At 33.1% G+C, this 13,429-nt stretch overlaps 1 protein-coding gene across 10 annotated transcripts in view; it reads right to left on the bottom strand.

The window, feature by feature from the left end:
- The window catches only part of Sox6 (SRY-box transcription factor 6), a 580,734-nt gene that overhangs the window by 434,093 nt on the left and 133,212 nt on the right, over window positions 1-13,429 (bottom strand). For 4 of the 10 annotated variants that reach the window (XM_078046426.1, XM_078046425.1, XM_078046423.1 and 1 more), the window contains exons 3-4: window positions 8,319-8,397; window positions 7,358-7,413 (exon numbers count right to left, since the gene is read on the bottom strand). The exons of 5 other annotated variants lie outside the window; for them this stretch is intronic. The gene's annotated coding sequence lies outside the window, so the exon portion shown is untranslated. The remainder of the gene's footprint in view (window positions 1-7,357; window positions 7,414-8,318; window positions 8,398-13,429) is intronic. One more of the 10 variants, XM_078046424.1, reaches the window with a different exon arrangement.

The following is a 13,429-nucleotide window of genomic DNA, read 5'->3' as shown; positions in this document are numbered from 1 at the left end:
TTATCTACATTGTCTCATGAAGTACATGGCACATAGCAGACTCTATATCTAAGGTGATAAATTCCATAAAACAAGCCAGACAAATTTCTGAAATAAACAATTTTTACAGATGGAAAAAAATTTAAATATGTTGATTTGGGAAATTATATTATTTTCCTAGTGATACTGTAAAAAATTACCACTATCAGATCATCTTAAAGCAACATCCATGGATAACAAAAAATTTTTAAGTTCCAGTCATCTCATAATAGCTCAGCAAAATCCTAATGTCCTTTGATAACATCCATTCAAACTATAGTTAAGAAGATAAAAGTTTTAAAAATCAAATATTTACATTTACAAACCAGATGAGGAAAAGAAAACAGAAAAAGATTTTTTTAAAAAAGGAATGTGAAGCATATTAACATTAATTGTTAATGACTTAAAATTACTTATCTTCTAGTTTTTTATTTGTTTAAAAAATTTTTATTCTAATTTGTTATATATGATAGCAGAATGCATTACAATTCATATTACACATATAGAGCACATTTTTCATATCTCTGGTTGTATACTTTTCTAGTGTTTTAATTGTCTTATTTTAGCTCAGATTTTACGTGAAGTATTCATCATAGATAACTTTCCCCATTTCTTACATTCTATTGAATTACAAAGGCATTGTCATTGTTATGGTTTGGATATGAGGGATCTCCTAAAAACTCATGTTAGACAATGCAAGAAACTTCAGAGGTGAAATGATTGGGTCATAAGAACCTTATCCTAATCTAATCAGTGTGTTAATCCACTAATAAGAATTTACTGGGTGGTAACTACGGGCAGGCAGGATATAGCTGGAGGAGATAGGTCACTGGAGTTGTGCTTTGAGGGTATATATTTTGTCCCTGGTGAGTGAAACACTTTTTCTGATTGCCATGTCCTGAGCTGCTTCCACTGTGGTGTTCTGCCTCATCTTGGGCCCAGAGCAATGGAGTCAGTAATCTACGGACTGAGACCTCTGAAACTGTGAGTGTCAAATAAACTTTTCCTCCTCTAAAAGTGTTCTTGTCAGGTCTTTTGGTCACAGCAGTAAAAAAAACAAAAGCTGACATTTTTATTATTAAAAACTCTAAAGGTCTCATCCAGTTAGATATAATGAAACATTTTGCATATTCTGCTAGTCACTAAGTTATCCATAGCAAATAAAGTGTACAATAAGAAAGAAGAGGGAAAGTAAAACGATTTTTTATTTACAAACTAGGAAATGATGCTGCTTGGTAATTTTCACACCAAAATCTCCCTGACAACCAATCACCACCATGTCTTGATACTTTCTCCATATTCAACTAGCATTAGTTTCATATTTTCAGGTCACTTCTTTCACATCTCATCCCTCCACTACTACCAACTCAAAAAAAATAATTAACTTGATGGATAGAGATGAATAGCAATTTTTAATTTGCACCATTTCATTTTTTAAAATATGTGGGCCCAACCCAGTGACATAGGAATAATGAAAAGATAGCACCACTTTAAAAGTTCTCTAAAAGAGTTCAAAAATCCAATTCTTAATCCAAAGGCACATACCAAGTTATAGTCAAAAGCAGATTTATGGAATTGCTTCAAAGTCAAAGGATTCAAAAGCAATTTATGAATAATACTGAAATAATGTACAAATTAGCTGTTCACATGGTATTACTCTTAAGAGGTATTTTTGTTTTGTTTTGCTTTTTGGTGTTAGGTATTGAACCCAGGAACTTTGTACATATGCATTCTACACTGACCTACACTCTTTAGAGTTTTAAATTTAAAACAAGTTACTTTAAAATGTTAGTTTTTTTATTTGTTTTAAAGAGAGAGAGAGAGAGAGAGAGAGAGAGAGAGAGAGAGAGAGAGAAAGAGAGAGAGAGAGAGAGAGAGAGAGAGAATTTTAATATTTATTTTTTTAGTTATCGGCGGACACTTTGTATGTGGTGCTAAGGATCGAACCCGGGCCGCACGCATGCCAGGCAAGCGTGCTACTGCTTGAGCCACATCCCCAGCCCAAAATGTTAGTTTTTAATATCAGAATTACTTTAGGTGTATTCAGTGATACATGCTACCTTAATCAAACATCCAGCTTTACATATGCCTTACTTTTAAGATTTAAAATTTTTACCCAACTATTTATGTAGGACAATAGGTCTCAATCTTTGTGGTGATTAGAATTGTCTGAGGAGTTTTTTAAAATCTCTAGGTATCTAGGAATTTCAATTCAACAGATTAGGGAGGAGCATCAAATGCCTCAATGCAATTAGTTAACACAGTTGGTGATGCTTAAATCATAGTTGGAGAAATGTTCATCCAGAAAAACCAGTAATAAACATTTTCTAACAACTCTTGAGAAAGTTAGACTAATCACAACTTTTAGACTAGCAGTATTAATTTCACCTGAAATGACTGAAGGTGCTATTTTTGCCTTCTTCAACCTGAAAACACTAACAATAGCAATAGCAGGCTTTTCATTAACATAGCCATTCATTATTTTTCCATTTTCTTCACTCTTTTCCCCCTTTTTTTCCATTCTTCTTCCCTTTCCAAGAAAAAGTCCTTCAAGTGAACACTAATTATATCAATTGAATATAAAACATAACATTTGATATCAAACATAGTTATAAATGTATGATGTATAAACAGACGAACTCTAGAATTTATGGTCTATTAAAAGACCTTTTAGGGACTGGGTTGTGGCTCAGTGGTAAAGTGCTCACCTAGCATGCATGAGACACTAGGTTTGATTCTCAGCACCACATAAAAATAAAATAAAGGTATTGTGCTCACCTGCAACTAAAAATATATCTACTTTAAAAAAAAAGACCTTATAGAGTCAGCTAAGCCCTTATAGTGTCCACTAGATTTGGAATATAACCTATAAAAATGCAATCAACTTTCAGCTGCAACCACTGGATCATCCTTTTGCCCCTTTTAATTATATTTGAGCAACTTTTTATTAGTCCTATAAATATCAGCTATCTGATTTAATTATTTTGTGCTTGTTTTCCTGTTTTGGATTTGTTTGTTTGTTTCTTGGTATGTATTATTTAACCCATCCCTTAACCTCAAAAGACCTAAGAAGGTCACTTTGCCTAATAAAGTTAATAAGTTCATGATATCTATTCTCTATTTGGAGTGAGCCATCAAATAATTGAGCAATATGAGCAGGATAGGGGAATGTTGAACTTGTGTAACAGTAATAGAATATTATGAAAAGGATATAAAGTACAATTTATAAGCCACTAAATGTCACTTTCCTTTAGTTGTGATTAATGTTCAATAGCAAACTAAAATTTAACAGCTCCCAGTCATATACAGGACAGTTCAAACTTCTTAATATGACACAAGGTTCTTGAGGATTTTAAACGAGTGTTCTTCTAGCCTTTGGGTCTATCGCTTTCTCAAAAAAAAAAAAAGTAATAATGGTTTCATATTTTGTTTAGTGCTTCCCACTTGCCAGGTATTACTGCCAGGCAATTTGTATAGTAACACTATAAATAAATATTATTAGGGCTGGAGATGTGGCTCAAGCAGTAGCGTGGTTGCCTGGCATGCGAGCGGCCGGGGTTCAATCCTCAGCACCACATACAAACAAAGTTGTTTCCACCGAAAACTAAAAAAATAAATAAATATTAAAAAATTCTCTCTCTCTCTAAAAAAAAAAAATTAAAAATAAATAAATAAATATTATTAGCTACAGGGTTTTTTTTTGCACCGGGGATTGACCTCAGGGGCCCCTGTTTTGCATTTTACTTTGAGACAGGGTCTCACTGAGTTGCTTAGCCCCTTGCTTTTGCTGAGGCTGGCTTTGAACTTGCCTTCCTCCTGTCTCACCAGCTGCTGAGATTCAGGTGTGCACCACCGCACCCAGGATTAGCTACATTTTAAAGGAGGAAGACATTCAGCATTTTACCTACAATCTCAAAGTAGTGTGAAATGAAGTCAAGACTTGAACTCCAGGGCTGTGGATATAGCTCAGTGGTACTGCACTTAACTAGCATGTACAAGGCCCTGGGTTCTATCCCTAGCACTACAAAAAAATTTTTTTTAAGATTCAAATTCCAATCTGACTGACCCAAAGTGCATATTCTTATTTATTATATTTTGTACATCTTCTTCAATCCCTCATTCCAACCATAATAAATTAAATCATGTCTTCACATATGCTATACTTTTCAATATCTTCATATTTTGCTCATGTTTTTCCTGCTTCTGGGAGTGGGCTTTTAAATTTTATCCCTAAAGACTGATTTGACTTTCAAAAATAGTTACTAAAAAAAATGTGCTGATTATATGCCTGGCATTATTCTAGGCACAAGAGACTACTGAGCTTTATAGGAGCTTTATAGGGCTTACTTTCTTTAAAAGTCTATTATTTTATCAATACCTGACTGAAAGTCACTGCTTTTATGAAAATTTCATTTATATCTCTTCTTTATTATGGTATATTACATTGTACTGTATTTATTTACATATTTATCTCACCCTCTAGACCATTAAACTCTTTGACTATAAAGAACCTTTTCTCATTGAGATGTGAATCCCCACTCCTCAGGAGAATACCTGTACATAAGCAAGTGCTCAATAAACAATTAGTAAGCAATAGAAAACTACATTAAATATTTGTCTGATATGCCATATCTATAGTTCACATAAATTAGACATTAAAAATACTTGAGAGAAAAATAACATAATTTATGAAATCTGTCATAGAAAAAAATGGTAATCACAAATATTTAAAGAAATATTTACATTTTTACCTGGGTACTTTTAAATGTACAGGTTTATATTATGTGTTATATTAAATATTAGATTGTAGCAATCTAACTTATGTAATTAATCAATTGCCAAAATATACAACTATTATGCAGCTTCATAGTCTAATATATAAGATAAATCACATCATTCACCACAGTTGAAACTTAATATTATTTTTGAGAGCTTAACTGCTCTAGCATTAGCAAAGAAAATAACTATTGATTAAAAATGAAGAACTATAAATACCAATAATTGTGCTGGGTATAAATAATTTGCATATATATATTTAGTCTATCAAATCACATTATTTTAAATATAATCAATTTCTTATGAAGAGGATTATGGTTTTAAGAACTGAAAATTTAGCATTATAACATATTTTAAACTTATTTTTAATGGCTTGCTTATATATATTTTGCAAATTCCAAATTATCATTAAATTTTTTTCACATAAATATATATACATAAAACATCAATTCACAAGCTAACAATTCACAAAGCATGAAATCTATATGTACATTTCCTTATAAGAATCTGAATTATGTAATAATATAACCTACTAGTTGTAGAATCATAGAATTTGAGATCTAGAAGGACCAATGGCTGCTATCAAATCACCAGAAGCTAGGAAGAAGCAATGAAGTTTTCAAAGGGGTAATAGCCCTGCCAACCCCATAATTTGGGGACTTTAGTCTCCAGAGTGTTAGACGATAAATTTCTGTTGTTTTATGGTATTTTGTTACAGTAGCCCTAAGAAACTAATACATCTATCCAAAGTCTTTGAGCAAAAATAATTCAAGAAACAAAGGGATAGGAATATATCTCAATTGGTAGAGTGCTTGCCTAAGGAACCCTGGGTTTGATGCCTTCCACCAAAACACACACACACACACACACACACACACACACACACGAAAACGTGCACACAGAAAACAATTTTTCTTCTTTTTCTGTCTCTTCTTTTGGCTTTCTTCCTCCCATCTCTCTTTCCTGATTGCTTCTCATCTGCTCATAAACATGATTATGTTCTCCATATCCTAAAAAAAAAAAAAAATCTTCTCTCAGTGGTCTCCATTATGAAACTGCACTGGTCACTAGTCACTTGCTTCTTCAGCTGCCAATCTTTAGAAAGTATTCTATCCTTCTGTCACTACTTCCCTATTTCATCTTCATACCACAGTTCTTATCCTCTAGCATTTGGCTTTGGCAACAAGCTCCTATTGACAAATCCTCAGTCTTCTAAAATTCTCATATTTTAACATTTGATATTGCTGTATGTAATCAACAGCAATTATTGTTGGTTACTTACTTATTGTTGAAAGTTTCTCCTCTTTTGATTTCTATGACATAAAACATTTTTTATTTATTTTTCCTCAAGTATTTCTCTAGTGTTCTTTTGTTGCTTCTGTCATAACCCTTTACCATTCCCTGAAGTTTTAATCTTAGGGTGTTCTCTTTGTCTCTCTCTCTCTTCCTCCCAATCTCTTTATAAGGAAATATCAACTTATTATATGGGTTGGTTATGGGGAATTTGTTTTGTTTTGTTTTGTTTTCATTAAGGGGAATCAAACCCAGGTTCTATGGATGTTAGTCAAGCACTCTATCACTGAGCTACTCCCCAGCCCAAATTGGTTGATTTTAACTATCATTTCTTTGCAGATAACTCCTAAATATGTATCTCTACTCAGTCACACTTTTATACAATGTACTTTCAGGATTAAGAACATAGCAAGACAGGTCTAATTTTAAGCCCCAGCACTGCCACCTACTAACCCTGCAACTTCAGATAAGGGCTAGTTTGGATCTTAAATATCCCCCCAAAGACCTATGTTTTAAAAGTTTAATCCCCAGCTTGGGAGATAGTAAAAATTTAAAGAGATGGAGCCTAGTAAGAGGTCTTACAGTCGCTGGGGGCATATTCTCTAAAGGGACTGTGGGACACGTCCCTATCTTTCACATCTCAGATATTAGGTGAAGAGCTTTTTGTACCACCATGTGCTTCTCTTCATGATGTGCTGCCTCACACACCCCAAAACAATGGGACCAACCAGCCATGGATTGAAAGCCACAAGCCAAAATGATGAATCTTTTCTCTTTTTAAGTTGATTTATTTTAGGTATTTGTGCAGTTATGGAAAGCTTATTCACACAGATAGGTATTTATTTCTCTAAATTTCAGTTTCCTTATTTGTCAAATGGGGTTACTAATAATAACAACTACTACACTGGGTTGTTAGAAATATTAAATGAGAAAATGCGTTCTAAGCAGTGAATTTCTGTGTCTTTTTCAAAAGAAGTCATCAGTAAATGTCACTTTGCTGTTAAGTGTCTGACATCTCCACATAATGGTCCAACTAGCATCTTAAATTCAATATGTGTGAAATCATCCCACTTTGCTGCGTCCCCAAACTATGATTGAATCATAATCCTAACCTTCCCTGTGAACCAAGAATACAATCTATTCAAGGCTGTGGGCTCACTTAAGAATGTAAGGGCCTTAAAAATTCTCTCCTTAAACTATTTCAAACTATAAAATAAAATGAATTTTTTCTACCCAGTTTGTATATATTTGCCCATATCACCACACCCACCTCCACTAGATTGTAAGCTCCATGGCAGCAGAGACATTTTATATACCTTGTAGTACCTAAAAGAGAATTTCATGTAAGTATTGGAAGAATATATGTTTGTGTGAATTAAGATTACAATTTTTATAAGTACCTAAGTTCACAAGCTAGGTTTAAAGACCAAGTAGTCTAGTCTATCACCACAACAACCTCCATCATTATCATCATAATTAAGAAAATCAACAAATATTGATTGATATTAAGAACCCACCAGCACTCTCCCACAAAAACAATAATAGCAACTATCATTGGGTGAAGGCTTACTGTGTGCTAGGCATTGTTCTCAGCATTTAATATATTAAAATATTCAGCTCTACACTTGCAAACTGTATAACTATATAATTTGGGAAAATTGTTTAACCTGATAACTACTTAAAAGAGCTGTTTATAGTTTCACATGGAACAATTCACATAAAGTGATTAGTACTGTGCCTGGCATACAGTATATGTTCAATATATGTTAGTTGTTATTATTCTTTTAAAAAATATAAGTGTGTGTATAAGTGTGGGGAAAAACCTTGTTCTTAACTTCAGTCATTGGTAAAAACATAACTGAATAAGCCTGAAAAATTAATGACATTGATTTATGAAACAAACATACTGGTGTAAAGAAAGGTATCAATGAGTTTAACAAGAAGAGATAAATGAATTATAGGCCTTTTGGCAATATGTATATGTTTGTGTGTGTGAGTTTGTGTGTATATATACATACATTATACGTATACATATATATGCAAAATAAATAACAAACTATAACTTAACAATTTGAAAATAAAATATATCAGGTAAAGAGAATATAGAAATAAGTTTAACATATTTTTCTATACATTAATTTGAAATAATAAGAGACTTTTGGAATTAAAATGACCAAAAACTGAGCCTAACATTTTTAAAGGAAAAAAATTCAAAATTGGGGGATATTTACCTCTTTCATTTATTTTGCTGGACACACTGATTGCAGCATCCTGAGATGGAAGCATATAAAAATGTTTGCAGTTTCTTTCCTAGAAAGAGAATGGAACTAGGTATATGCAGAATTGCACATATAGCAGCTTTTTTGTAACCTGGTCAACAATTTTTATGGATCCTTTACTTTGAAGAATATTAGGTATAGAGAAAATCTTCAATTCTTTCTTAGAACTATATAAATGATACATCAGGCTGTGGAAAGGATCTGGTCTCCTAGGGCCAGGATCTGGTCTAGCTTTTGCCTTGGCTCTTCAATGCTAATCCTTCTACAATTTCAGTGAAAAGGAGGAGAAGGAAAAGAAGGGTCAAATGGGCAGCAGATTTCTTTTCCTTTCCTAGGAAAGAGAGAAGTCCGTGATCAGGATATCCTGAGCCACTTGTATAATCTGTAGGTCTAGGAAGGGATCTACTTGCTTCCTCTTTATTTGCAATACTTTCTTCCATATACTGCCTTATAAATCCACAGAAATAATCATAAAATAACCTTGCCCTGACAAGAAGAGTACAGAGGGGGAGAAAGCACACTGTTATATTCCCCCAGATTCTTGCCAAAAGATATCCACTTTTTCCATCAGTCTAATAGAAAGGAAAATAGTGAATCTAAATCTCTCCTGTAGATTGATGGAGAGAATAAAATTAAATATCTAGCAGCTGAGTGATCAACAGTGAAAATATGGGCAATATTGCTGCTATTTATCAGAATAATTATGTTACTCTTCTCATTTCTTCTTTTTAAGTTAAAATTTAAAGGGAATATAACATCAAGATACAAAAACAGAGGAACCTTAATTACATCCACTCCAAACACAATCCTACTTCTTTTATTTAAGTTTAACTGTGTTTCTATCTTCTATTTTAAGTAAGATCTCATGCATTCATTTTTCTTGTTAATTATAACAATAAATGACTGATGTGTAATGGCAATTATCAGCTGTTCACTAAAACAAAGGAATTGTATCAGGGCTGACATACATGATTGACTTGATTAGAGAAATGTATATAATGGCCAGTTTTATAATAAAGATCACAGATAAGCAATTTTTTTTTAATTCCTCTAAAGAATACTACATGGACCATCCAATAGATCTGAATGAATACATGGTTACACGTGACCAACAGTACCAAAGAGGACTTTAATCCTTTATCTCCTAAGTTTAGCTACTTCTTTCATGGCAGAGTTCATCTTGAGAGTTCCATTTCATAAGTTTTATTCACAAATTCTTTATGGTAACATTCCCTATGTAAAAATTAAGATTTTCACAATTGAATTTTTTAGCAGGACAGCAGAGTCTATAGTAGTCTTTTCACAGCAAGACTGTCCCAATAATTACTACAGTATGTAATTTCAGTTAAAGCTGCTAACCATAGACTATAATTAAGTTTAATATTCAAGACCTCGATACACCTCTCTATAAAGAGTAAACACAATTTGGCATTCAACTGGTATTTCTGAAGTGTCTGAATTCTCCTTCATTCACACAGCTGAACTATTCATTGCACACTTTAAGTTCCACACATAGATACCAAGCATGAAGGAAATGGGAAACATTATGCTAACATGACTATAGTATTGATGAATAAAAAAACATAACCCTAAGGCTAAGCTGCCAAATAAGTAGTGAATTAATTTCTGTAAAGTACTCCAATATTACAAAGGTGTGTTGAAAGGTGTCTGCTCATGTTTCAAATTAAACGCACTGCTGGTCAGCATTAGCACCTCTGCTTTGAACACCAGCCATTTGCCTATAACACTTCAGGGGCTAGGAAAAACGGATTTGCCGTTCACACTGGAATAATTAGAACATGTCAGGAAGAATTAATTTCCTCATTTTTCAAAAGGATACACAGAAATTACCATGTTATTATATGACAGGGTCCCTTGGAGAATTATATTAAATTTAATTTCTAGCGCAGCCCACACAACAAATTAAAGTCATAAATAAGATGGAAAGAAGCGGGACGCAGAGCATATGTTTATGGCAATGAGTGAAGCCAAGGGACCAGAAACAACTATCTTCATTTCATTTTATTTAAATCAGCCAGACACTGTGTATCTGAATGACAGCACTTGTTAATGGTGCTGAGATTATAGGCTCCTTAATTTTAGAAAACAGAAGCAGTCAGTCAGTGTCTAAAATAGTACATTTCCTACAATGCAAAAATTAGTATAAATTTACTTCCCTTTCAAGTCCATTTCTTTTTGCCCTGCAGCAAGTGTAACAAAGATAAACTTATTTATAATAATACTGTTTCTCTATTCATCTTCTCTTTGGACAATTTTCTTGGGTCAAAAAAATGAAAGAAGTAAAACAGAAGGGTCACCAGGACAAGCAAAATTTTCAAACACTGTCTATCCAGAATAGAAGCTTCCTGCTCCACCCTGTAAATATACATCCACCCATTTGGAGCTGAGAGATAATTTTCCCCAAACAATATTTTGTTTTTCATATTGAAAGAATTTTTTTTCAGACTACTCATGAAAATGGAGTGAAACTGCAAAGGTTATTGTTCAGCCACCCTAAAAGCATTGTATTTTTTATTCATTAAGACAAATTGTGTGTGGAACAAAAGAGTCTACAGCCCACTATTAGATCTGCCACTCATGTCTAAAGACCCTTCTGCTGCCCTCTATACTTACTTAAAAATCTCTTCTTTTCTCAGAATCACCTCCTTCCTTTCTACCTGAGGCAGGTATAGGCCCTCAAGGAAGTATTCTCATTTTTAACCACCTCATCTACTTTGAAATCAACCCAATCCGAGCATGAAAACATTAATAAAATTTTAATAAATGTATTATAAAGTATTAATAATATTTCTCCTTTTACATATGTATACTTTATTTGTTATTTAGGTTATGGGTGAAATAACCAGGTTAGAAGCAAGTTTATAAAATATCTCTTTAATTTTTTTCCTACATAATTTTTTTTTAAAGATTCAAGATGTCCTATAGAAATCAACACTCTTGCATTGAGAAATCGGTGTCCTCTCCAACATTTAAGGCTGGTATTTTATACCTACCAATAACCCAAATACTTCAATTAGCAATTATAAAAATAATTTATGTTGTGTTATTTTCCATTCACAGTTTCTTTTTCTTTTTTCTTAAACTGGGGATTGAACTCAAGTGTACTCTACCACTACAATACAACACCAATCCTCTTTTTTATTTTGAGATAGGGTCTCTATAGTTTGTGGAGTCTTGCCTCAAATTTGCCATCCTCCTGCCTCAGCCTTCTGAGTAGCTAAGATTACAGGTGTGCACCACCATGCCTGGCCTCAGTTTCCTAAGAATGCATAATTACATTGTCTTTTAACATAAAATAAGCACAATGTTAAAAAATGTAAAAAACAACTGCAAAAAAAAAATCAAAGGGGTGGAGTTTTTTTAATTATAAAATGATTTAAAGTTACCAAAGTAAAAGCAATGAAAAAAACTAACACAAAACAAAATCATTAAGTATAACAAATTTTTCCCCTTTTAGCACAAGCTTAATCTCCATATATTCACATAAAATTCTAAATCATAAATGTTCAGATTACTCAGCTCTAGAAACATGCTGGCATTTTATCATGCCAAAATCTGAAGACCTTTTTCTTTTTTCTTTTTTTGGTACCAGGAATTGAACTCAGGAGCACTCAACCACTGAGCCACATCCCCAGCCCTATTTTGTATTTTATTTTAGAGACAGGGTATCACTGAGTTGCTTAGCGCCTCATCATTGCTGAGACTGGCTTTGAACTTGTAATCCTCCTGCCTCAACCTCCCAAACTGCTGGGATTACAGGCGTGAGCCACCTCCCCAGGCTTGAAGACATTCTTAAAGTGAAAAAGGAGTTTGTACACTTTAAGAAATGACTGTTGTGAAACCGAGCACTCCCTTGGGTGCAACAAACTTTAAGTAATTTGTGAATCAATTAACTGGCGACTCTCTTCATAACACAGATTTCACACTCCCAGGTCACTGCATTATCAGCCTGATACGAATCATAACATTTTGGAGAAAAGTTCATAATTGAAATCATTAATTAATTTAACAGGACTTTTAGTTATGCATTACATTAAACAGCTGTAAAGGAGCAGAGATTAATTAGTTGTTTCTCTGACAATTTTCACTGCTGCTATTACTTGGTGGAAAACTTTTTGACTTGGAAAGCACATCATGTTGTCTGTAATCTGGTAGTGACCTATTCAAGCATTTCAAGTTGAAGGAACATAATTTCACTAAAAGGAGGTTTGGAGCTTCTGAAGTGTTTCTCTGGGATTAAATAACATCATAACCAACAAATATTGCAAAACTTGACTTTCTCCTTGTGTAAAAAATTTATATATTTTGCATATTCATATTATTACCTCTTAAAAAGAAATAAATAGAAATAAAAATTGTTAACCTAAGGATTTATTTTATAATATAGTGCCATTAATTCTTAGAATTTAGAACATTTTGACTATTTACAAGTTATCTAACAAATTAATTCACTAGCCAAGTTCAAAACCAACTCAAAAAGGACTACTTTAAGGAAAAATAATTAGCAACAGTACATCATTCCAAAGTCCTTTAATATCATATCATAATCTGCATAACTTCATTTTAATAGTTTAATATCTCATGTGCTCTAGTAGAAGCACTAAATAGCATATATTGTGGAGATAACAGAGGTAATCCCAAGAAAAATGCACATCTTGCGTAAATTAATTAGTTGAAATTAAACATTTTCCAGGTTCATATCAGAAATCAGTCAACTGCACTACCAAAATCTCAACTGTATTTTTTCAACCTAATCTTTTCCCCCATTCCCTCTGACCCACATATTAAACTTCTTACATTCAATTAAACTTCTTACAATTCCCAAAACATACCAGGCCCACTTATTGTCTAGGTGTTTTTAAAATACTGTACCCTTGACTTAGACTACTCTTTCTCCATATCCCCTCTAGGTATATCTCTACTACTCCTATAAGAAGCAACTCAAAGGTTAACCTACTAAGCGAAGCCTTCTCCCAATTCTTCCTGGTAAATTTCAAATTTCTGTTTTTTACTTCATTCATATTTGATTCTAAAAGTAATAT

This window comes from Ictidomys tridecemlineatus, chromosome 4 (assembly GCF_052094955.1).
Source record: "Ictidomys tridecemlineatus isolate mIctTri1 chromosome 4, mIctTri1.hap1, whole genome shotgun sequence".
In the NCBI taxonomy this organism is placed as follows: Eukaryota; Metazoa; Chordata; class Mammalia; order Rodentia; family Sciuridae; genus Ictidomys; species Ictidomys tridecemlineatus.
Note: the sequence above shows the minus strand (reverse complement) of the source record. Positions and strands in the feature narration are given on the sequence as shown.